A 12,688-nucleotide genomic window follows, 5' to 3' on the forward strand; every position below is an offset into this window, starting at 1 on the left:
GGGTCTTTTCAAATGAGTGAGCTCTTCACATCAGGTGGCCAAAGTATTGGAGTTTCAGCTTTACTCTTGCCATCTCCTGCTTGACCACTTCCAGTTTGCCTTGATTCATGGACCTAACATTCCTGGATGTTAGGAATATGCAATATTGCTCTTTATAGCATCGAACCTTGCTTCTATCACCAGTCCCATCCACAACTAGGTGCTGTTTTTCCTTTGGCTCCATCCCTTCATTTTTCCAGTACTTCACTCCTTTTTATTGTCCAGTAATACTCCATTGTATGAATACACCACATTTTATTTATCCATTTGTTGGACATTTGGGCTATTTCCACTTCTTGGCTATTATAAACAATGCTGCTCTGAACATTATTATATGTTTTCATACAGACACATATTTTCACTTATCTTAGGTATGTCCTTAGGAGTGGTTTTGTTGGGTCATATGGTAACCCTTGGACAACCATTTGAGGAACTGTCCAACTGTTTTCCAATGTGGTTCACCAATTTTACATTTCTACCCACAGTGTATAGGGGCTCCAATTTCCCCATATCCTTGTCAACACCTGTTATTATCTGTCTTTTGCTTACAGCTATCCTAGTAGATGTAAATGGCATCTCATTGTGGTTTTGATCTGCACATCCCTGTAGGTTAATGATCCTGAGTATCTTTCCATATGGAGACGAGAATATCTAAGTTATGTTTGTGAGACAGCAACTGACTTGAGTCCCAGAACAATGCATGCCTGTCACAGGTGCTCAATAATATCACTGAATGAACACAACCAAGAATGTAGCAAAGAAAACTGCCTTAAAGGACGCTGGCTCCGTGAGCCACAGCAGGCCTGGAAGAGGAGTGGCTGGATGAGGGCGTATATTTTACAAAAACGAAGTAATGCATTTTGATCCCTCTCACCCCATCCTGCTGCCTCTAAACCATGTTCCATTTGGAGCCTCCCTTCCCAGAGGCTGGGTCAGGAGGCCTGGCACCCAGAGCCAGGGAGGGAAATTGGAACGCAGAAAAATTGCCAAGATTTGTGAAACTGCTTAAGTTCCCTTTTAACACAGGGAGGGCTGATCTGGCAGACAAATTATAGAGCTTCTGCCACTGTGTAGGGGGCTGCCCACCTGCTGCTGGGGGTCAGCATTGAGGACAATCTGCCTGTGAGTGTGCAGGGGCTGGAGGTAGCTGTGGCTCTAATGACATCCCAGTGAGTTGAGAGGAACCCTGGGCCTGCAACATAGGGAGGCCTGGAGAGTTGAGAGGGTGGGCAGGCCTGAGCCCCTGGCAAGTGGATGCAGCCTGAACTCCAGACTTGCAGCTGTTCCTGGGTGATGCTGAAATGAGAGCCAGAGGCCACTGTATGGTGATCTGTAGCAGGACCAGGGACAGGCCTCCTAGGCTGGGAGGCAGACACCCAGAGAGGCCATGGCCAGCAAGAGCCACTCAGCCAGGGAGTCACCCTGGAGCCCAGCTAAACTGAGTGAAACCAGGGCCTCAACTTGAGCCGTGAAGGCCATGTTGGGCAGTTCAAGAGCAGGCAGAGCGTTCCACATGGAGACCTTGGGCCCCAAAGGCCCTGAGTGAAGGTCTTGACACTTCCAATAAGAGGCTGAATGACATCCACTCCCATTATAGCTAGATGCTGCTTTGGAGAGGAGCAGGTAGAGTGGCCAAAGACGGGGGGCTCTCTGGGTTGGGGCAACACCCAAGAGGGCTGTTCAGATTCCTATTCTGAGTGAGACTGATGTTGCTGCTTTTCAGCCACCTAACACATGAGGTCTTGGGAAGAAGCCCAGATGACAGACGAATAAAGAGACGCTCCAGTCACATTGTGTGATGAAACTGGTGACATGCCACCTGGGGCCTTGGAGAGCTGATTCACCCAGCAGTGAGCCAGGCTGCATGGGCAGTGGGCACGGGACACGGTCGGAATCCAACCTCAGCCTGAGTCTGCAGTTGTTTCTGAGGGTCCACTGTAGGGTCTAGGAGTGTCTGGGCACCTCTGCTCTACAACCAGGAAATCAGCTCAAAGTGCACGTCCTTTGTCATGTTTGGCTCAGATCCTTTAGAAGATTTTGGAGATATGAGGATGGGCCAGGCTAAGAAAACATCACCTCTCGAACAGTGGCTCCTCTGAGTTTTTGAGCCCTTCCTTTATTATAGGTGCTGTGCTAACACATGTCATCGAATCCTCCCAGTGACACTGTGAAAGTAAGGACTACTGGTGGTTGTGTTTTATAAAGAAATTGGGGGCTTGGTGAGGTCCCCTAGTGTCTCATATGTAAGTGTTGGCAGCAGTATTTGAAGCACAGTGATTTAGCTGCAGAGGCTGAAGACTGGACTACTGGATACATGGTCTCTCACTTTTCTATCTAAAAATTCCCCTTAAGATTTGAGGCAAGAGCTGTTTATTGAAGAAAAAATGTTAATGTTATTGTTTCATATTTGTTAAAAAAAAATTGCCCAAAAAAGCAACCAAAGTGGACTAGTGAACAAATTGGTACAGAACCTGAGTGAGCACTCTCTAACAGCGAGTCTTCTCCGGCATAAATCACCTCCAGCAAACCCAAGACCTCAGCTCTGTTGGTTATGTAACTATACCCAAAAGACACTAACCCCAGCTCAGCTCAAAGCATGTGTGTTCCCACCCGTCTGCCCATCCATCCATTCACCTACCCAACCATCGATCTATCTGCTTTTCCCTCTCATCTCAGCATTTCATCCCACTTTTTCATCTCAGCCTAGTATGTATAAAGCACCAGAGGCCCAAATGAACAACAAAGTTCCTCCTTTGAGAGGGTCACAGTTGGGGCAGAAGCACCCCCACAGTACAGTGCCTACAGGTAGAGATGGTGGTTCAGTGTGCATGGAGCAGAGAACAGGTTTTTTTAAAAGGGAGTGAAGATAGGCGGGCATGAGAAGGAGGGGTTTTGCTGGTTAGCTACCCCCCAATCTCTGCACCTTCTCCTCCTTCAGGTCTCAGCTTAAATGTCACCTCCTCGGGGAGTCTTGCCTGACTAGTCTAAAGTTGGATTTACTCTTCATTCTCTGCCTTTGTTTCCTGATGTTGAATTTTTCTTTCTCTGTCATTTAAGTCACATGTGTGTGTGTATGTGTGTGGTGTGTGTGTGCATGTGCATGCGTGCAGTGTTCTCTGTAAAGTTCCAGGTAAAATGTGGTCCCATAAAGACAGGGAAAAGGACTTACTTTTTTCATCAAAGTACCTCCAAGGCCTGACATACCATCGGTCCTCAGTTTGCCACTTGAACAAATAAAGGCTAGAACTAGATCATAAAGAGCCTTGAATGCCAAACTAAGGAGTTTGGGCTTTGGCCTGCGGGCAGGGAAGGATATGGAAGGGTATTTGAGCAAGGATGCTACGCAGGAGGCACAGGAGACCTGGGTTTGATCCCTGGATGGGGAAGATCCCCTGGAAGAGGGCATGACAACCCACTCCAGTAGTCTGGCCTGGAGAATCCCCATGGACAGAGGAGCCTGGTGGGCCACAGTCCATAGGGCCGCAAAGAGTCAGATATGACTGAAGCCACTTAGCATGCATGCATGCATACATGAGGCATGATCAGATTTGTGGTTTGGAAGGACAAGGCTGGAGGTGTTGTGGGTGAGGTAAGAGGAATAAGCTACAGAGAGAAAAATTAGAAACAATTGCCTCAGATTGGGGTCAAGATTTCACCATCCTGGCCCAAGACACTGATCGCAGAGAAGGAGAGGAATGAAGATATAAGGCATACTTAGGTCAAATCATTAGGAAATGCCTGTGGGAAGCGAGGGAAAGGGAATATGACCAAGGTTTATAGTTTGGGTTACTTTGTAACCACTGTACTGTCATTCATTAAGGCAAAGGCAATTTGGGATTTTGGAGACATAGGCGGAAGCTGACGCAGACAAGGAAGGGCATGTTGGGAGAGGAGGAGAGCAGGTACATGGTTCAGAGAAGACACATGGGGCAGTCCCCTGAGGGGTCTGAACATCCAAGGAGGGGCCAAAGGACAAAGCCATGAAAAGCTGCTAAAAAAAAAAAACAAAAAGGAAAGAAAGGAAGACTGGGAAAGCCAGAGCAATGGTTGAAACCAGACAGAACAGAATGGTTTCAAATGGGACTGGAAAGTTCGACTGGCTGTGGGAGCAGGAGAACCCACAGGAGGGAGCAGTGGACACCCTGGGTCAGGCTGCCCCTCAGTCTGATGGCGGGTACAGTGGGTCAGATCTTCGGATGGTTAAAGAGAAGACAGTGGCAGGTCCAGGTGTAACCTCCCAACTGGTACATGTCGAATCAACTGAGAGCAACTACAACCAAAGCACAGGTCCAGCAAACCACACAGCCTCAGGCCACCTCTGGCTCATGGGCCACCGGTTTGTAGTCCCAGTTTTGGAGAACATCATGGGCGAGCTTTTGCAGAGGCAGTTTTGGCAGAAGGAGGACTCCAGAGGGCTGAGGGTGACTGAGAGGGGCTGGAGGCAGTGACGCTGGTTGGGGGGAGCTTGGCCACGGGCGAAGCTAAGAGTGAGGAGGGAGCTAGAGGCCCCAGGGAGGGTGGGAGCAAACCTTTAGGTGGAAGACATCGAGCAGGTTTGGGGCGGAAGTGACAGGCTGAGAGCACAGCATTCTTGCTCTCTTTCCAGAGGGCTGTCTGTACAAGTGTTATTGTTTTTCCTTTAAATTAGAAGAATAGCCCAAGATACTTTCACCAGCTCCATTCCACAATCCAAGGTAATCGTTTTTTCAGGTGTCTATCTATGTATCTATACACACACATATAATTTTGAAAACCAGTTATGGGATAATTACACACATACTGCTCTAGGGCTTCCCCCTACCCCCATATGTCACTCTCTTTTTATGGCTGCCTGTTATTTGCTTGACTAAATAATTTATTCTATCATTCTGTTATTGATGCAGCATGGTTTCCCAGTTCTTGTTATGGGAAACAGTGCCTCTGTGAACTTTATACATTGATCTCTGGGTCCTGGGGTGAATCCCTCCATAAGACAAATTCTTCACATTGGACTTACCAGAGTCTGCACATAGTGTGATGCCTCCTTGAAGGACTTGTTGGATTTGTCTGCTTTCTCCTCAGGACCTGGGGACGAAAAAGGCAGGGAAGAAGGTGTATTTCCAAGGAAGCTTATACAACTAAAAACAAGACTTGGATGTATCCCAGTCTTATGACTGTACAGATTTCTTTTTAATCAAGATGCTGTGGGTAGGATGGTACTTATGCATGCTGCTGCTGCTGCTAAGTCGCTTCAGTCGTGTCCGACTCTGTGCGACCCCAGAGACAGCATCCCACCAGGCTCCCCCGTCCCTGGGATTCTCAAGGCAAGAACACTGGAGTGGGTTGCCATTTCCTTCTCCAATGCATGAAAGTGAAAAGGGAAAGTGAAGTCGCTCAGTCGTGTCCGACTCTTAGCGACCCCATGGACTGCAGCCCACCAGGCTCCTGCGTCCATGGGATTTTCCAGGCAAGAGTACTGGAGTGGGGTGCCATTGATTCCCAAGGGCCCACTGAAATAAGTTAGAAGAGCCATGATGTGGGAAATTTGTTCACAGATTTCAGGGAGACCAAAGGTTAAAGGCTATTAAAAATTTTTTTCAACATAATTTTACACCTAGGATTTGGTATTTAATCTGTGAAATCATCAGCTTAATTATATTTTCGGAATACCATTCTTTGGCAGAGAAGAGGGAAAACCCTCTCTCATTTCTACAGAGAACACAAAAACAGGCAGGGCAAACAAAGATGAAGCGTGAACAGCCTCTTTCAAGGACCCTGGGTTCCCAACTGCAGTCAGCACCCTTAGCTCGGAGCGCCCTCTTCTGGACTTGGGCTCCTCTGCGCCAGCCTGTGCCTAGTCCACCAAAGACAGGACAAGTCTGATTTTCAGCGTGGAAAACAGCTCCAATTCTAACTTCAACACATCTTTGACTTTCCTCTGCCTTAGCCACTGAAGCCCCAGGATGTTCTTTTTCAATATTTGTGCTACATTTTCAGGTTACACAGGACTCTGTCTCCTCTTTAAGAATGATTCCTTGGTGACTTAAAAAAAAAAAAAAAAAACCCTCCTTAGATCTGAGTTAAGCCTTGGGATTCCTTGTAAGTTGGCTGTCAGGATTTGATTTAGGTCATACCTGAATGGTCTAGCGGTTTTCCCTACTTTATTCAATTTGAGTCTGAATTTGGTAATAAGGAGTTCATGATCTGAGCCACAGTCAGCTCCTGGTCTTGTTTTTGTTGGCTATATACAGCTTCTCCATCTTTGGCTGCAAAGAATATAATCAATCTGATTTCGGTGTTGACCATCTGGTGATGTCCATGTGTAGAGTCTTCTCTTGTGTTGTTGGAAGAAGGTGTTTGCTATGACCAGTGCGTTCTCTTGGCAAAACTCTATTAGTCTTTGCCCTGCTTCATTCCGCATTCCAAGGCCAAATTTGCCTGTTATTACAGGTGTTTCTTAAATTCCTACTTTTGCATTCCAGTCCCCTATAATGAAAAGGACATCTTTTTTTTGGTGTTAGTTCTAAAAGGTCTTGTAGGTCTTCATAAAACCGTTCAACTTCAGCTTCTTCAGCATTACTGGTTGGGGCATAGACTTGGATTACTGTGATATTGAATGGTTTGCCTTGGAGACGAACAGAGATCATTCTGTTGTTTTTTAGATTGCATCCAAGTACTGCATTTTGGACTCTTTTGTTGACCATGATGGCTACTCCATTTCTTCTGAGGGATTCCTGCCCGCAGTAGTAGATATAATGGTCATCTGAGTTAAATTCACCCATTCCAGTCCATTTTAGTTCGCTGATTCCTAGAATGTCAATGTTCACTCTTGCCATCTCGTTTGACCACTTCCAATTTGCTTTCATTCATGGACCTGACATTCCAGGTTCCTATGCAATATTGCTCTTTACAGCATCGGATCTTGCTTCTATCACCAGTCACATGCACAACTGGGTATTGTTTTTGTTTTGGCTCCATCCCTTCATTCTTTCTGGAGTTATTTCTCCACTGATCTCCAGTAGCATATTGGGCACCTAATGACCTGGGGAGTTCCTCTTTTGGTATCTTGGAAGGAATGATGCTAAAGCTGAAACTCCAGTACTTTGGCCACCTCATGAGAAGATTTGACTCATTGGAAAAGACTTTGATGCTGGGAGGGATTGGGGGCAGGAGGAGAAAGGGACGACCGAGGATGAGATGGCTGGATGGCATCATGGACTCGATGGACATGAGTCTGAGTGAACTCTGGGAGATGGTGATGAACAGGGAGGCCTGGCGTGCTGCGATTCATGGGGTCGCAAAGAGTCAGACACGACTGAGCGACTGAACTGAACTGAACTGAACTGAACTGGCTGTCAGGAATACATTCCTAATTTTGAATGAGTGGGAACTAGATCTAGAAAGCCAAGGAGAACAGCAAGCAGCTGTATGTGCCATTACCCAATGCATTTGGGCAAAGTCTATTCAAAACTGTGGGTTTCTGTCCCATTTTAGAAAGTTCTCAGAACTTTAGATCAGCCTCATATTTCTTCTATTCCTTTAACAAATACTGCTGAGCACCTGCTCTGTGCCAGAGGCATTCACACGGGGATAAGAGGCCAGTGTTACTTTAACCCCTCACAGGCGACAGCCAGGTGGTATTGTTATTGCAAAATAGTTGAAAACCTATGCACATCATAATGGGTTACTGGAGCCTCAATCGTGTTCTTTCAAATTACCTGCTAATCTATGATGTACCGCTACTATTAAATTTAACTAGGTTAATCCTTTCAACTCAGAAATGGCTTCTAACTTCTTAAAGGGTGCTGTTCAATCCTCCAAAGAAACGCTCATAATCTGTTTTGATAGGAAGGAGGAGGCATGATGAATGAAAACAGCTTTTCCGAAAAACTGCCTGTTTCCTTTGGAGCCGGGGTGGGCAGAGCTGAGGCCAGGTCCTGTCTGGATGCGAGAGCCCCCGGTCACCTGGCACGTTCTTCATAAACCCTGCTGGGTCAGCACCAGCCTCTAACGGGCAGCTTGCCCCTGGCCCTGCTCATCCTCTGGGCAACAGGGAAGCCCCTTTTCCCTCTCTGCCTCTCTTATTCTCATTCAAGTAATCCCTAGGGACCATCTGCCAGACTAAGGGGCATCAGGTCGTGGAAAGGATCAGCTCCAAAGATGGGAATGCTTCCTTGCAACCAGACCACAACATTTATGGAGTCAAAGACAGCAATAACCACACTGGGAAGCGAGCCAGGCAAGGTCATCCAGGAGAGATAAGGAAATGACGCAAGGCTGAGGGCTTGGGGAGCCAAATCCCAGCACAACTTCCGTGAGATTCCACTTGTTATTTATGCTCTGACTTTTACTAAACTTCAGATGAACCTCGGACAGGCAGACACCATTTCATCTTCACTTCTCTTGGATTTATAACCGTAATATGATGCTTCTTAAGGAAAGTCATAGATCCTCCTAGTTTGCTATCCAAATTATAAGTGAACCTGGCTTTTTAAAAACACTAACCTTCTCTCAAACATCACTCCAGATTTCCACAGGGGGTGATTCTGAGAGAGCATTTGTGGGCTTGCTCCATCCAAAGTTCTGAACTTTCAGGTACCCTTTCCCAAGTTATACTGTTCAATTAAATCCCAGTCGTTCAATTCAATTCACCAAGTAGTTACTGAGCTGAGTTCTCTGTTAGAAGAAAGACCTGGATACTGCCCTTAGGAAACTCACAGACCAAGGGATGAGACAGATGAATAAACAAATCATTTCAGTTCAGCATGGTAAGTGCAGTGATAGAATTACATACAAGGCAGCACTTTCAAGCTTCTGCTCTCATGGAGTCACAGTCTGGAGGGAGAGACAGACATTGACTGGTAAATTGCACAAATAAAAACAGAGTTTAAACTTTGACCAGGACCATGGAGGAGAGGCAGGCAGCACCATGAGAGCTTTAATGGGACATATGGTCAGGGAAGGTTGAGTAGGACATCCTTGAGTAAGGCACAGTTAAGATGTGAAAGATGGTTCAGGGTGAATTAGCTATGGAGTAGAGGGAACGGGGGTCCTGGCAGAGGGAAAGCGTGTGCAAAGGACCTGTGGCAGGAGGTCACACTGTGTATCCAAGGGATGAAACCAAAGCTGGTGTGGTTAGATCAAAGGGTCGGAGGTGGGTGGTAGAGTGGCTGGGCCAGAGAGGTCAGTAGGGCTGGATCCTATACACCCCCTGGTCAGCCAGGACTGTTACTTCTGGGTGCTTATTTCCTCACCTCTGTAAAGGGGGTCCAAACAGCACCTAATCTCACAGGAATAAGGGAATCCCTTTCAGCACTTAGAGGAGTGTCTGTGAGGATCGGCTGCTATTATAATGCTGTAATTATCATCCGCATCATCTCACCAGGATGAGCCTGCAGATAAGGATCCTGCTGGCCCCCATAAGATATTTCTTAACACTTGGCTACATGGGCACAGTTCCATAGACGGCTCAGAGGCCACAGAAATCAGCATAAGCTCTTGCAAGCGTAAGTGCAGGTTTTCTGGAGACACTCTGAATGAATGACCGGCTGGACTGCTGACCACAGGGCTCCAAAACAACCACCAGGAGTTTATCCCCAAACACCCAGAAAAAAACCGAGACAGAGGAAGGAGGACAGTGCCTCCTGCGAGAAGGCTGTCTATAAACGGAAAATTACACTGAAAGAAAACAAATCTTATTTGATGTGAACCCATTTTGGACTCTGTCTGGAAATCCAGGGCAGAAGGAAGTGGAGGGGACAGGGAGTGAGCAGGTGTGCCCAGGCTGAGGCGCCCTGCAGGGAGCAGCATGTACTGTGGCTAGGGTGATGATGAGGGGCTGCAGCTGGCTGCCAAGGTGCCTGCCCCTGAGACCAGACCCCAGGCTCTCGGGCTGCTTCTGTGCTCTGATATCTGCCTGGGCTGCTGACACTGGTCCCTGGGCTCAGATGGGGGGAAGTGGTGTGGGATGGGCAACATGGAAGGAGCTTCTGGGGAGTAGGGGGAGCAAGGCTAGGCTCCTGGGTACCTGTTTCCTAAATGGGTTGTCTCAGCATGGAATGGGATAACCTATCTGGTAAGTGCTCAGCTTACAAGTCAATTAGCACTCTTCAGAGCAGCCTGGAGCCTCCAGTACCCACAGCTTTTCATTTCAGTTCTGTAACCTCTTGGCAGCATGGCACTAGGGAATTTCCAAACATCTCAGGGCTCTGTATGTCTCATTAGAAAAGAACTGCAGCCTGACCATTTAAATGGCTCTTCTCCAAAAATATTTACAATAATAAGAGGTAACATGAGCATGTTTTCACTACATGCCAAACACTTAACTTTTCAGGGAGGTTACAGCACTACCAATACTAACATCTGAAGTCAGAATGTCCGGGTTCAAGTAACAGACCAATCCTTTCCTGGATCTGTGGCCTTGAGCAATGACTTAACCTCCCTGGACTTCAGTTTCTTCATCTGAATGAAGAAGGAGGGTTCATAATACCTACATCCTAGGGTTCAGAAAGGACTAGATGAGGTGGTATGGAGAGCCTGGAACTAAGTACTTAAACCTTCAGGCTTATCATCATTATGAACACATTACCCCTTATTACATGATGCTTTTGAACTGTGGTGTTGGAGAAGACTCTTGAGAATCCCTTGGACTGTAAGGAGATCAAACCAGTCAATCCTAAAGGAAATCAGTTCTGAATATTCACTGGAAGGACTGATGCTGAAGCTGAAGCTTCAATACTTTGGCCACCTGATGCATTCATTTCAGAAGACCCTGATGCTAGGAAAGACTGAAGGTGGAAAGAGAAGGGGACGACAGAGGATGAGATGTTTGGATGGCATCACCAACTCAATGGACATGAGTTTGAGTAATCTCCAGGAGTTGGTGATGGACAGGGAGGCTTGGCGTGCTGCAGTCCATGGGGTCACAAAGAGTCGGACACAACTGAGCAACTGAACTGAACTGAACTGATAAAATATATATACTGATTATAAAGGGGGTTGAACAATTACAGTTGTAAGCATCCTCCTTGCCACTACTGTCATCATTTAATAGCCATGTAGGAAGTCTCAAGTTCTGAGTAGGTTATTCACCCAAGTCATTCGATCTTCAACTTTGAGGTAGGTAGTATTACTATGACCATTTTACAGATGGAGAAACTGAGGCTCACAGACCATTTTAACTGCCATACTCACCTTTCCTGACCTTTTGAACCTTTCGCACACATCATCCTGATAAATCCCTGTGGATTCCCTCTCCCTCCTACTTCAAATGTCAAACCCAAGCCCAGTACCTGGCACAGGGGAGCTGTTGATCAATGTCATTCTCCAACTCTCCCCAAGCACACCCTTTCTCCACCATCTATCTGCCCCTGCCCTTGGAGAAGAGAGGGCAAAAATGTTAAGAAAAAGGAAAACAGGAGGAACTTCAACTTTCTAATGTTTTCTTTTATATATAAGAAATCTAAGGTAAATTTGAGAAAATGTTAACATTTGTTAAATCTGGGCAGAGCACACATAGGTTTTTTTTTTTAACTATTATTTTGTTTTTCTTAAATAAAAAAGAAAGCCACCCTGCCTCTCTAGTCACCCAGTCTCCTTCCTTGAAGGTGGCCTGTTGTTTATTTCACGCCCATCTAGGTCAGTCTATGTGTTAACAAGCATACGAGTCTAATGTGATTCCCTCCTACCTGCTTCAGGACCCAGTCTCATCAATTAAATTCTCTTCTGATCTCTAATCTACTCAGTCCCCTTCTCTGAAGGTTTCCTCTTGACAGCATTCCAAGGTCTCTCATTTGAGAAAAGTTTCTCTCCATTCCTCCTGCTTCAAGCCACAATTCTCCTCTTGGTGAGACCATAGTCCTTCCTGGGCGGGTGGTGTGGACTCGCTGCTTCCAACTGCTCACCACTGACTCAAGCCTCTGCTCCCTGCGCTTGGTTTCTCTTATCACCCACCTCTGGGGACAGAACTCCATGCCCATTTCTTAGTTTCTATGTTCCTTAATGTTTCTGCAGAATCTGATGCTTGGATCACTCCATTCCTGACCTTGCCTCTTGCCCTCACCTGAGCCATCATTCTCCATCAGTCTCTTTCCCTACTTCCTCATCTCAGCTCCCCTTCTCTTGTACCCTTACTGGGCCTGCCCCTGTGGTCCACCAACTCTGTCTTCTTCTCTCCACTCATGACCTCACTACAGCCTGCACTCCGACCCTTAATGAGCATTTTGGTGAAGATGTTAATTTCCTTTTGGGTTCTCTTTCCATGACTTCAGAACCACATTTCCAGCTGTCTGGGAGACATGCCGATTTCACTGTCCTGCAAACAAAGCAAACTCAACCTGCCAAATTCAAGGTTCTTACTCTTCAGGAATTCTGTATTTCTGCTAGGTTGGTGCTTCTCAAATTTAATATGCATACAAGTCAGCTGGGACATCTTCTTATAGTGCAGATTCTGGTTTTCTAAGGTGGGGGTGGAGCCTGACAATCTGAATTTCTAACAAGTATCTGGTGGATACCAGTCCAAGGACCCCAGTTTGAGTAAAAGATGCTACAGAGATTTCTATTCTCTAGGTCAAGGATTCTTAACTATCTAAAAATCAGGACCACCTGGGAACTGTACTAGATATAACACGGCTAAAAATATGCATTTAGTAAAAAAAAAAGAAACCACCTC

At 46.4% G+C, this 12,688-nt stretch overlaps 1 protein-coding gene and 1 long non-coding RNA gene across 5 annotated transcripts in view; one reads left to right on the forward strand and one right to left on the reverse strand.

The window, feature by feature from the left end:
• The window catches only part of FGF1 (fibroblast growth factor 1), a 117,970-nt gene that overhangs the window by 40,735 nt on the left and 64,547 nt on the right, over window positions 1-12,688 (forward strand). The window lies entirely within an intron of this gene.
• Window positions 1-12,688, reverse strand: part of LOC120863517 — an 81,755-nt gene that overhangs the window by 942 nt on the left and 68,125 nt on the right. The window contains exon 4 of the long non-coding RNA XR_005721016.1: window positions 5,036-5,103. This is a non-coding gene — a long non-coding RNA (uncharacterized LOC120863517). The remainder of the gene's footprint in view (window positions 1-5,035; window positions 5,104-12,688) is intronic.

The sequence above is a fragment of the Oryx dammah genome, unplaced genomic scaffold (genome assembly GCF_014754425.2).
Source record: "Oryx dammah isolate SB20612 unplaced genomic scaffold, SCBI_Odam_1.1 HiC_scaffold_5, whole genome shotgun sequence".
Classification (NCBI taxonomy): Eukaryota; Metazoa; Chordata; class Mammalia; order Artiodactyla; family Bovidae; genus Oryx; species Oryx dammah.